This window comes from Zingiber officinale, chromosome 4B (assembly GCF_018446385.1).
Source record: "Zingiber officinale cultivar Zhangliang chromosome 4B, Zo_v1.1, whole genome shotgun sequence".
Lineage (NCBI taxonomy): Eukaryota > Viridiplantae > Streptophyta > Magnoliopsida > Zingiberales > Zingiberaceae > Zingiber > Zingiber officinale.
In genome coordinates this window covers 37,870,009-37,882,446 of record NC_055993.1, presented here as the reverse complement: position 1 = coordinate 37,882,446, position 12,438 = coordinate 37,870,009, and positions in this window count along the sequence as shown.

The following is a 12,438-nucleotide window of genomic DNA, read 5'->3' as shown; positions in this document are numbered from 1 at the left end:
TCGCCACAGGCTCCGAACCAAGTAAAGAACTTGTGTACGTGTGTTGTTCTTTTTCTATTTCCGCTGCATCTACTCGAACGTTTTCTGATTATGAAATCGATAGTGAAAGCCACGAGCGCTATTCACTCCCCTCTAGCGCATCTCGATCCAACTATTGGTATCAGAGTTGGGTAGCGTTGATATGGTGCAACCACCAATCATGGATTTCTTTCGTGGTGTTTTGTATTTTTCGGAGTCAATTGGAATTAGCATAATTGCTATTTTTTGATCAAGTTCTTTTCGTTATCGAATTCTTTTCTCGAAGTCGGTGCAACACCACTCGAGAACATAATTTACCATTATTTTTCATACCGCACTACTAATCCAGGATCAAGTCCTAGGATATTCTTTTATTTTTTTGTGTCAGATCTAAATGGCCCAACAAGAAGGCTACAACACTGTCCGTCCCCCGCTCTTCACGGGAGAAGACTTCGATTACTGGAAGGGCAGGATGGAAATTTTCCTGAAGATCCCGTTCGAGATGTCGATGATTGTCAAGACTGGGTTTGAACAACCGATTGACAGAGACGGCAAACCAATACCCTGTGAAGACTAGGATCTAACATTAATCAAGAAGGTGGAAGCAAATGCCAGAGCAACGTGTACCCTCCAGTGCGGATTGATGAAGGAGGAGCTTGACCGCGTCGGCCCATTCTCGAGCGCCAAGGAGCTATGGGAGAAGCTGATCGAGCTTCACGAAGGGACCTCCGATACCAAAGTAAGCAAGCGCGATTTGTTATTCAATAAATTGTATAACTTAAAAATACAGGAAGGTGAGACGGCTAGCCAGCTCCATGCCTGGATACAAGACCTACTCAACGGACTTCATGCGATCGAACAGAAGGTAGATAACCGAGACATCATCAGGTATTCCTTAAACGCTTTTCCGAGGAACACCTTGTGGGCATCAATGGTAGATGCTTACAAGTTTTCTAAGGATCTTTCTTGCATTAAATTAGACGAGTTATTCTCCGAATTTGAGTTGCATGAGCAGATTAATGCATGCCCTGTCGAGAAAGGGTTGACTTTGGTTGCAGGTACAGGAAGATCGCGTGAATCGAAAACAAAATGCAAATTCGAACCGGAGTCAGAAGAAGAACCAGATTCGGACGATGACGACGACGAGCTCACAACCGAAATCATCAACCCGGTGAAGAAACTCTACAAAAAGAAAGGCTTCAACAAAAAGGATGTCAGAAAGGCCATCCAATCCAAAGAAGCCCAACCAAGTTCAAAGGTTAAATTCGAGGTGACGTGCTACGGGTGTAATCAGAAGGGGCACATCAAGGCGAACTGCCCAAACCAGAAGGATCCGAAGAAGCCAAGAAGGAAGAAGGCCCTGAAGGTGACTTGGGACGAGTCTTCATCCGAGGAGTCCGACGATGAAGAACTCGAGCAGGCAAGCCTCCTCGCGTTGACGGCCCGGGACTACACCAACGAATATGAAGGCGAGGATGAATCGGAAGCCAAGTCAGAGAGAAGCCACAGATCTGTATCCGTTTCTGAAGGGCCAAACCCCTCTGTAAGTACAAATTGTCTTTACAGTTTAATTAATTATTTAATGTGTAAAGTAGCTAAGTCCAATGTTCGGATCAAGTCGCTTCTAAAGGAGGTAACATCCCTTAGAGAAGCGACTAATACCGAATTCGTTTAGACTGGAACCTCAACTCAAGTCTAAAAGCTTGAGGAAGAGAATTCCAGCCTGAAAATTCAAATCAAAGATTTGAAGACCGCATTGGAACGGTTTACACTGGGTTCCAAGAATCTTGACTTGATTCTTGGAAAACAGAAGGCTGTATACAATTGATCCGGACTAGGATTTAAAGCTAAAAAGAAATTTCGTTCATATTTAGCGCTTATTAACAGACCAAATAGTAAAGTAGTCCAAGCATGGGTACCCAAGTCCAACTTGGTCAATCAAGTTGGACTTGGTCAATATTGGGTTCCCAATGATCAAGTACACTACCTTGATAGACCATATCGAGACTATGATCCAGGGGGAGCCAGAAGAAAAACTGTATTAATAAAAAGATAAATCATTAAAAGAATATAATTAAAATTAAATTAAACTAAATAAATTAAATTAAAACTTAAATTGAATTTATAAATTAAGTAAAAGTATACACGAATCCTAAAAGGTAAATCAATAATGTAGGAGGAGGCTTCAGAATAGCTGACACCTCCAAAAATAATTTACTCGGTAGGGTAACCCAAACCAAGCTACCCGGCAAGGTAATTAAACTAATTAGAAAGGGACAACAGTTTAACTTGACCTATGGTACTGGTGAAGTTTTGGATGATAGTACGTTAAGGAAGCTTAGTCTATGCATGTCTAGGAAGATATGGCTTCGACCTGGTGCATTTGGCTAAGTGGAACTTACCGAAGCTACCCCTTACGGATCCTAACTAGTTAGACCAAGGTTTTGTACTAAGTTCAGTGGATAGGACTATTTGGAAGACCTCGAAGGCATGGTTACTCTAATGATGTCTAAGTGACTCACCATAGCCTAGAAATTTATCCAAAGAATGCCTATTTGTTGAGCCCAAAGCTAAACCTGAATCTAACACAAAGTTAAACCAACCCCTATAATTGAACCTAATTCATCTCACAAAATTATAGAATTCCCTGATTTGAAATTTAGATCGGGTGAGATGACTAAATATTAAAAATTAAATCAAATTAATAATTAAAAAAAAATTAAATTAAATCAATAATTAAAAAATTAAATTAAATCAATAATTAAAAATTAAATTAAATCAATAATTAAAAATTAAATTAAATTAATAATTTCAAATTTCAAATTAAATTAAATTAATAATTAAGAAGTCAACTTCAATCAAACAATCTGTTCCATTAAATAGATTCCAATTCAAATACTTTCTGTGTAGGAATTGGATCAATGGATGTTGGATAGTGGATACTCCAGACATATGACTAGAGATAGATTAAAGTTCACAAAGCTCAAATTAAAAGGATTAGGATCAGTTGCATTCGGCAACAATGGTAAACTAAAGGTAATCGGAAGAGGTAACATCGAACTCAGTTCCGATTTTGTCAGACGAAAAGTATTATTAGTTGAAAATTTTAACTTTAACTTACTCAACATCAGTCAATTATGTGATAGTGGTTACTCAGTAAACTTTACCAAATCTGAGTGTATAGTTAAATATTTTGAGAACTCTAAAATCATTTTTAAGGGCATTAGGAGAAATAACGTTTATACAATTAACCTACCAACATCCTCAATAAAGTATTTTCTGACAGAAAAAGAGGAAACTGAGTTGTGGCACAGGAGACTGGGTCACACTCATACAAGACTTATTTCAAAAATGAGTCAAAATGGTCTAGTTAGAGATCTGCCCAAACTGAAATTTATTGAAAATTCAACTTGTGATGCTTGTCAACAAGGTAAACAAACCAAGTCAAACCATAAGCTAATCAATCTAAACAGATCTACCTCAATACTTGAGCTCCTTCACCTAGACTTGTTCGATTCACACAGAGCCAAGTCACTAAGCAAAAACTAATATTTCTTAGTAATAATCGATGACTACTCAAAATTTACTTGGGTAAAATTCATAAAAAATAAAGATGAAACTTTTGAAGTATTCAAAATCTTTTGTAAGCTAATAGAAAATGGAAAAGATACTCAGATAAAAAGAATTAGAAGTGAATATGGAGGAGAATTTGAAAACCATAACTTTATTGAATTCTTTGAAACTAATGGGTATAAGCATGAATATTCTTGCCCTAGAACCCCCCAGCAAAATGGTCTAGTAGAACGTAAAAACAGAACCCTATAAGAAGCCGCTAGAATCATGTTAAACGAATACGGATTATCCAATCAATTCTGGGCTGAAGCTATTAATACAACCTGTTATATACAAAACATAATTCTAATTAACAAATTTCAGAATAAAACACCCTATGAAATATATTACAATAAAGTCCCTAACTTAAACTATTTAAAAGTATTTGGGTGTAAAGTGTTCATCTTAAACACCAAAGATTACTTAGGAAAATTTTCATCAAAAATAACCCCAGGAATATTTTTAGGATACTCAACAACCAGTAGAGTTTATAACAAACATACCCTAAAAGTTGAAGAAACAACAAATGTAATATTTGATGAAGAAAATAAACTGCCTACTATAATAAATGAAAATACAGAAAATGCTAACTCAAGAAATATAGAAGATGAAGAAAACACACTCAAACCTAGTTGACATATTCACAAAGCCCTTACTTGAACTTGAGTTTAGTGCACTTAGAAGACAAATAGGAATGTGTTTAGTAGAATAGAACTTATTTTTTTGTCAAATCAACTTGGTTTTATTGGGTTTCAAAATTTTAGGAAAACTAATGTTTTCAAAATTCTAATTTTATTAGACTTTCTAAATTTGGACTTACCTTTAGATATTATGTTCCCCTAGATTCAGCCAGAGCATCTCACAAGCACACTAGGCTTACCTTGTTTGTGGTTGAAGAACTTAGAATGATGTGAGATGCATAGGGTACAGCCTAGAATCAGAATGCTTATTTCTGTGCATCGCAGTAAGTCTGGGCGTTAAAAACCAACATTACATTAATCAAGTTAAGTTATCCAAACCTAGTCAAATCTAACTAGATCAAGTGATTTAACTTAACTGCCCAAGTGAAAGCTGTTGCTCTCTAGGTAATCAGCAATTAGCTAACTGGTTAGACATGTGGCCACAAAAATTAAGTAATTAAGTTACTCATGCTTAGACTTTAGGACTTAACAAATTTTTCTAAAAGTGTAAATGACCTTAGTTAGCAACTTTACAAGCTTATTCTTTTTCAAAATCCTTTTAAAACTTTTTTTTCGAAGCCTTTTCAAAATCCAGATTTTCAAATTACTTTACCAAATATTTTTTTTTAATTAACCTAAATCTTAGCTAGATATCTCTCAAAAGGATTGTTAAATTCAGCTAAGTTTTTTCTAGCTTTTCCAAAAATTGATAAATATTATTTACAAGGTTTCCAAATTTAACTAAGTATTTTAAAGCCTTCTTTGCTAAGTATTTTCAAAATTCAATTCTTTTTGCAAAAAAGCTATCTAGACTAAGTATCTTTTAACTTCTTTCAAAATTTAGATAAATATCTTTTAGATTCTTTTAAAATTATGCTAAGTGTTTTTCGAAAAAGCTTTTTAAATTTTAAACTTAATATTGTTAAAAAAGCTTTTCGAAATAAAGAAAATGTCTTTCAAAAAGGCTTTAAGAATTTAACTAAATATTTTTTTAACAAAGCCTTTAAATTTAACTTTTTAAGCATTTTACAAGCCTGCCTAGGTTTTTTAAACCTTTCAATAATTTTTTAGCTGAGTTACTTTTCAAAGTCAAAATAATTTTACTTGGCTAAAGTCATTTATTTAATCAAGAATATTAATTTCTACAAGTTAAAAAGTTTCACTTAGCTAAAAGTTTCTAAACATTTTTTGAAAAGTTAAAAACAAGCTAAGGCCATTAATCATTGTTCCTTCTTCTCCCTTGTTTATTTTGATATATGGCAAAGGGGGAGAGTAGGGGGAAAAATTCAAAATTCAATTCGTAAAATTTAAAAAGAGCTCTCTTATTAAGGGGGAGCCTTAAAAGTTTAAGTATGTTTCAGCTTAAGTTATGCTTATTTACTTAAGTTTGTTTATGTTTCTTACGTAAACTTTAAAGATCGTTTATGCATCTATCTTACTTAAACTTTAAAGATCGTTTATGCATCTATCTTACTTAACTTTGAATCTCAGTTGCCATAATCAAAACGGGGAGATTGTTGGTGCGGGAAGCATCCGTCGATCGAACTCAAGTTTTGATAATGGCAAAGGAGTCAAAGTTAAGATTATTTGTGATATAACATGTCTGAAGGAGATTGCAGGAAAGTCCTAAGTGTTCTTAGGCAAAAGTCCTAGCTGCGGTTAGGCAAGGTGAAAATCCTAAGGGGTGGTAACCTTAGGTCCTAGGGGGTGGTAACCCTAGATGAAGGAAAACCCTAGGGGGCGGTAACCCTAGGTCCTAGGGGGTGGTAACCCTAGGTGGAGGAAAACCCAAAGGGGAGACAACCTTAGGTCATAGGGGGTGGTAACCCTAGGAGGAGGAAAATCCTAAGGGGGGGTAACCTTAGGTCCTAGGGGGTGGTAACCCTAGGTGGAGAAAAACCCTAGGGGGCGGTAACCCTAGGTCCTAGGGGGTGGTAACCCTAGGTGGAGAAAAACCCTAGGGGGCGGTAACCCTAGGTCCTAGGGGGTGGTAACCCTAGGTAGAAAGCCCAGTCGGTCTGAAGGACCGGATTGACACCAGGTAATCTCTCCTGAGGGGAGTAGGTGAGGACGCATTCCCCGCAGAGGGAACAGTAGGCGTCGGGTCGACCTAGGGTTTCCGGTCGGAGATCCGAAGTCAGACCCGGACAGTCCGATGACTATCACACTCTATATTCATACTGTTATTTATGTGCTAACATTGTCCTGTAGCGTATGTTGTTGTTTTGGGACTAACATGTCTTGCAGGTACAAAAGGAAGAAGATAAGTCTCGGATGAACAGTTTCTGAGGCGCCTCGAGTGCAAAGGAGCTGAAGTTTGCGTGGTAGAGCTGGAGGCACCTCGGACTGAGCTGGAGGCGCCTTGGACCGCAGATTAGAGGTGTCTTGGCCTGGCATGGAGGCGCCTTCGAGTGGATCAGAGGAGAAGTTGTCAGCGCTGATCCACGCGGCTGCCTCGGCTCATTGGAGGTGCCCTCAAGGAGCTTTGAGGCGCCTCCAATAGTGCATAAAAGGGGATCCGAGCAGCACCTTTAAAATATATACATTCTGAGCTACTCTAGTGCAACAAGCTGCTCCAGAAACGTTCTGACAAAGTTACGACTTGACACCGATGACCCAGAGCTCCGAATCTTCAGTTTTTCTATTGTCATTGGTAAATCCAAGTTGTTTTTAATTGTACTTACAGTTGTAACATTTTCACGAGATTATATGTGCTGTTCGATGTAAACGCTCAACGAGCATGGGCCTTGGAGTAGGAGTCACCACAGGCTCCGAACCAAGTAAACAGCTTGTGTACGTGTGTTGTTCTTTTTCTATTTCCGCTGCATCTACTCGAAGGTTTTCCGATTACGAAATCGATAGTGAAAGCCACGAGCGCTATTCATCCCCCCTCTTGCGCATCTCGATCCAACAATCGCCGCTCTTCAATCCCGACACACTCCGAAGACTGCCTGCGTAGATCGATGCCTGATCGACCCTCAATCACCGACGAAAGGCTCCATCGCCGCTGGTGTGGGTGATGAAACGAAGAGGCGACGGCGTTTTTGGGAAAACCCCCATGCCATGAAACCCTCCGCCGACCCTTATATCTATCCTTAGGTTTATTAGTTCCATCAACTCCCAATTAATTCAGTATCATTGCCCACCATAAGCCTAATAATTATATCCCCTTGAATCATGTCATATAAATTCCTTTTAATTCCCGAAAAAGTTCTATAATTATTAGAAAATTCTGTGGACACCTTCCTTTCTTAACGCTCATGATACCTTTATTTATTTAATAAATAAATTTCTTAATCAACGCTCGTGAGACCATACACCAATAGTTGGAGTTTTACAAAAGCTTTTTTTTACAATCTCAACATGCCACATCATACCACATCAACATTCTAAAAATATATTAAAACATCTCCAATAGTTAAAGCTTTAAATGATTTTTGTGTGCTCCATTTTATAATATGTAATTGCACGAGTACATGCATATTACATCAATTTGAACACAAAAAAAATAGTTTTGAAATTTCACTACTGCTCTTTAACAACAAACTTCAAACCTTACATCCACAATGGTTAGAACATTTTATTTAGCTTTTTCATTTTACAAACCTCTTTAAAAACCTTGCATTGGAGATGCTCCTAGAAGAGTTATTTTCAACTTTTGAAATTCATGAAATAAGATATATAGATTCGAAAGAGCCGAAGCACAATGTCGCCTTTAACGCAAAGATGGATGAACAAGATTCAGAATCCTCTCTCGATGACAACGAAATAGCAATGATGGTAAGGCAATTAAAAAAATTTCTTAAATATGGAAAATCTAATAATCTGTAAGGTAGAAAATGAAGAAGAATCAGATGCCACCACTATGATAAAGAAGGGCATGTAAAACACAACTGCCCTAAATTGAAGAACAAGACAAGGGCAAGAACAAGAAGTCTGTCCAATCTAACAAGTACAAGACGCTAAAGGCTACATGGGATAAAACGTCATCCGAATCAGAGATTGATGCTTTCTCCAGACTTGCGTTAATGGCAAGCCATCAAGAAAATGAACACAAAGCAAGCTCGTCCGAAATGAGCATCAAGTGCATCAATGAAGGGGGAGCTACATCGGATGAAAGCAGTAGTTTAGGGGGAGCTACGGATAATGGGATAGACAAGGTAAGTCAGGTACGATCTCTGCCTCCCTATAACTTATTTAAGTTTGTTAAATTATTGTCAAAGGGTTGCTGTAAGCTAAAAAAAGAAAACCAAGAGTTAAAATTAATTCTAACCAAATTTTGTCTATTAGAAGAATTTGATAAAATAAAATTGAAAAATGATAATTTGCAAATAGAAATAGCATACTTGAAAAATCGTGCATATTCGTTTAATAATTAAAATAAGAGATATAATAATTTGAACTTGTATGTTAAATATCACAAGGGACAAATTAAGAAAATTTTAAGAAATACATACCCAAAAGATTTTTTAATTAATCCAGTAGGTTGGAACCTATATTGGGTTCCAAAATCTTGTCTAAATTAAAATTTAATTGGACTTAGGGCTTTCAGAGAGTAGATTAAATGTTTAATTTTCTTAAGATGATTTGTTTAGAAAGTGGTTGTTGCTCCAATAACCAAGAAGGTCTAGTACCTCGCCACAACCTGGAAGCCAATTAATGAAATAAAATATTTAATTGACTAACTGATAAAGTATTTAATTGTAATTAATGCTTTAAATAGTTACTCAAAATTTTTTTACATAGATCTCTTTTTTTTTGCAAAACTTAAAGTTTCTAAAATTACTGCAAATTTTTTTAAGTGATATCAAAATTATTTTCAAAGTTTTCAAAAATTTGATAAGTTTTTTAAAATGTTGGAAAATTAGAGTTTTTTTAACTAAAAACTTTCTTATTTTTGAAAATTTACCCTTAGAATTTTTTGAGCTACCCCATTTTTTATGTGATCAAAGGGGGAGAAGGGAAGATTAAGTCTAGGGGAGGTAGCTTAACTTTTTTCAATTTTTGCACTTTATTGTAAAATTTATTTCTTTTACTTTATGCTGGTTTATCCTAACTTAACTTGGATTGCTCACATAAAAAAGGGGGAGATTGTTGGTACCCGAAGGTGGTTTTGATGTGATCAAACAAGTTAAGTTAGGTCTTGTTATGTTTAACCCTGTGTCTAAGTGCGCATGAACATAGGAGCACAGGATGTAACACCCCACCCTCCTCACTACTGGTCTGTGAGGGCGGAGCGCTATTGGACTACTAATTTTTCTTAACTAGGGTTATTCACATGTAAAGATCAATACATAAACTCTCTAAACATGCAACTGATAGCAGCGGAAAACATAAACAACTTATCTCTACATACTACTCTAGCATATGAACACAACTAAAACTATACATCAATCTAATCATGCTGAAATATATGTATTAATCCGAACATGCATGCAACCATTATACAACTTAGATAATAGGTCTAATATGCATAACAATTTAGATGAAAGAATTCTAAATACATGGCAATCTTATGAATTAAATCATCTATTCTGAATAAATAATCCCAATAGTCTAAATACAAAATATCTTAATAAAATCTTTAACTAAATCCCAAGGCTTCTATAGTCCAGGCATCACACATCTATCCGCACCTCCTTGTCGCCTTCCTTTGCTATAGCTTTTTCTTTCCTTTCTCTGCAGTAAGAGGAAATGCAACTATAAGCAAAATTGCTTAGTAAGCGATATCTAACTCACAAAAACTCGAGTATGAATATAAGCTGAAAGAAATCTAAAACTGAATGCTCAAAAGAAGATACTACTCATGCTCATCTAATAGCCAAAAGAAACTTACTGAAATGCTAAACATGTAAAGCAAATCTATACAATCATGCTAGCATAAAGAACTAAACTTGCTGAATTTTAAACATATGTGAAGCTTATTTCACTTGTTTAAAATTTATACTTTTATACTTATGTGAAACTTATTTTACTTGTTGAAAAACTTATACTTTAATACTTCAAAATAATAATAAACTTTTTTCTTGGGCCCAGGCATAGTACCAAAGCGCACTCCCTAATAGAAACTGGGGTAGCGCCCCACCAGTCCTACGAGGGTAAAGACCTCGGTCTTACCAGGGCCAAGACCTCAGAATTGGTCACCTGGATTTGTTTAACGACAACCTCGGAAGTCGGGTACTAGCCTCTTAAAAAAGTAAAATACTTGTTATCTTTTATTACTTCTAATATATAATGCCTCGGCATTTTAACAAGCACCTTGTGTGCCAAAATCCCTAAAGTCTTGACTTTGGGATCTACTTAAGGCCTTGGCCTTTTTCTTTCTTTTCTTTATCTTTCTTATACTTTTCTTATACTCAAAATACTGATAGGATATTTTCCATATGCATCTATAAGTGAAACTAACTAGGTAACACCCAATCATGCATAGAACACAAAAGAAATCTGCATACGTAACTAACAAAACTTTCTGCATTCTATGCTACACAATTTCTGCATATTATGTAAACACAAATTCTGCACTATAAAGACTTAACCAAACTGCACTATAGTCTTTTAAAAACTGCACTATGAACTTAACCAAGAATCTGCACTATAATCTTTTAAAAACTGCACTATGAACTTAACCAAGAATCTGCATTGTGTTAAATTACATGCTTTAAGAACTAAAGCTAAAACTATTTGTTCATATCTAAATTTAACAAGTTCTGAAATAGATTCCATGGCAGCACACTTCAACCAAACCGAAACCACAATACTTTTCCCTGTTCATTGCCACAGCAAGGAAACTAAGAGAGACTAAATACTGCACATAACTATCCCAAACCAAGACCTACCAGTGCTACGACAAGGAAGAACCAAAAGAAAGCCCAACGTGCTATACACAACCCTTCCAAACTAAACAATTTGTTAAATTCCAAATCTAACAATTCTTTATTAGGTTTCATGGCAGCAACCTAAACATAAGCTTCCTCCAAAACATGCTTCAAAATCAAATTTAAACTTGCTGGACTTTAGAACCTTAAATCTTGCTACAACAGAGATAAAAAGAAAGAGAGCAAAGAACACATGCTACTCATAAACCTCTAGCTATCCCAATACTGCACGGTATGATCCGGAAGCAAGGAAAACAAAATTCTAGCATTCTCAATTCTGTTCAGCATTCCGAAGCAAGAAAACAAAATCCGAAACCTCAATCCATGGCAGAAAACTTCAAAGCTCTGTTCCTTACAACATACTTCAGAAAAACAAGAAACTACAAGAAGAACAACTCCATAGCTACTCTTACCGCAGGTGAGGAGCAACTTACAATGGTTTCTTGGACTCACAACTGGATGAGGAGAACTTCTAGGGTTTCGGTTAGCTCGAGTTCCCGACTCCTCTTTGTGCCCACGACTTCCCTTCGACGAGAGGACCTGGTATTGGTGAAGAACTCTCGACGTTTGCCCCTCGCTGACCGCCAGAGGTGAAAACCCTACCTCCCCTTGCTTTCCGCCCGAGCACCGCCCGACTCCGCGCAAGAGAAAAAGGGAAAGAGTTTTTGGTTTCGGAATTTACCACCTCAACTTATCCCTTTTATAATCTCCAGTATTCTGTTAACCCCTCAAATAAATTTGCTACCTTTTCTAAACATAACCGCCCGCTTGGGCACTTGGTTAGCCGGATTCGCTTAAGGTTCGGGTCGGGTCGGAGGTCGCGGGTTCGAATCTCGGCTGCATCCCTTTTTATTCCTATTTATTCTCCGTTTTCTAACTACTGCTTAAATAAATTTCATCCCTTATTTGATTAGCATCGCCCGCTTGGGCACTTGGTCAGCCGAGACAACTTAAGGCTTTGCTTAACCGGAGGTCTTCGGTTCGATCCTCGGTCAAACCTCTTTATTTTTATTTTTATTTTTTTCAACTTCTTTCTTTTGGTAAAAATACCAAACGAACTCCAAAAATTATATAAAAATACTCTAAAAATCTATAGAATATTTCTATGACATTTCTAAATATTTTTAAGTACTATTAGGACTCGTAATGAGGAATTTTGGGTCGTTACACAGGAAGTCGAAGTAAAGACGCGGCTAGCGAGAAGGACGGCACGGGAGAGAGCCGACGGGCTCGATGCGTCTGAGGGGCGAGTG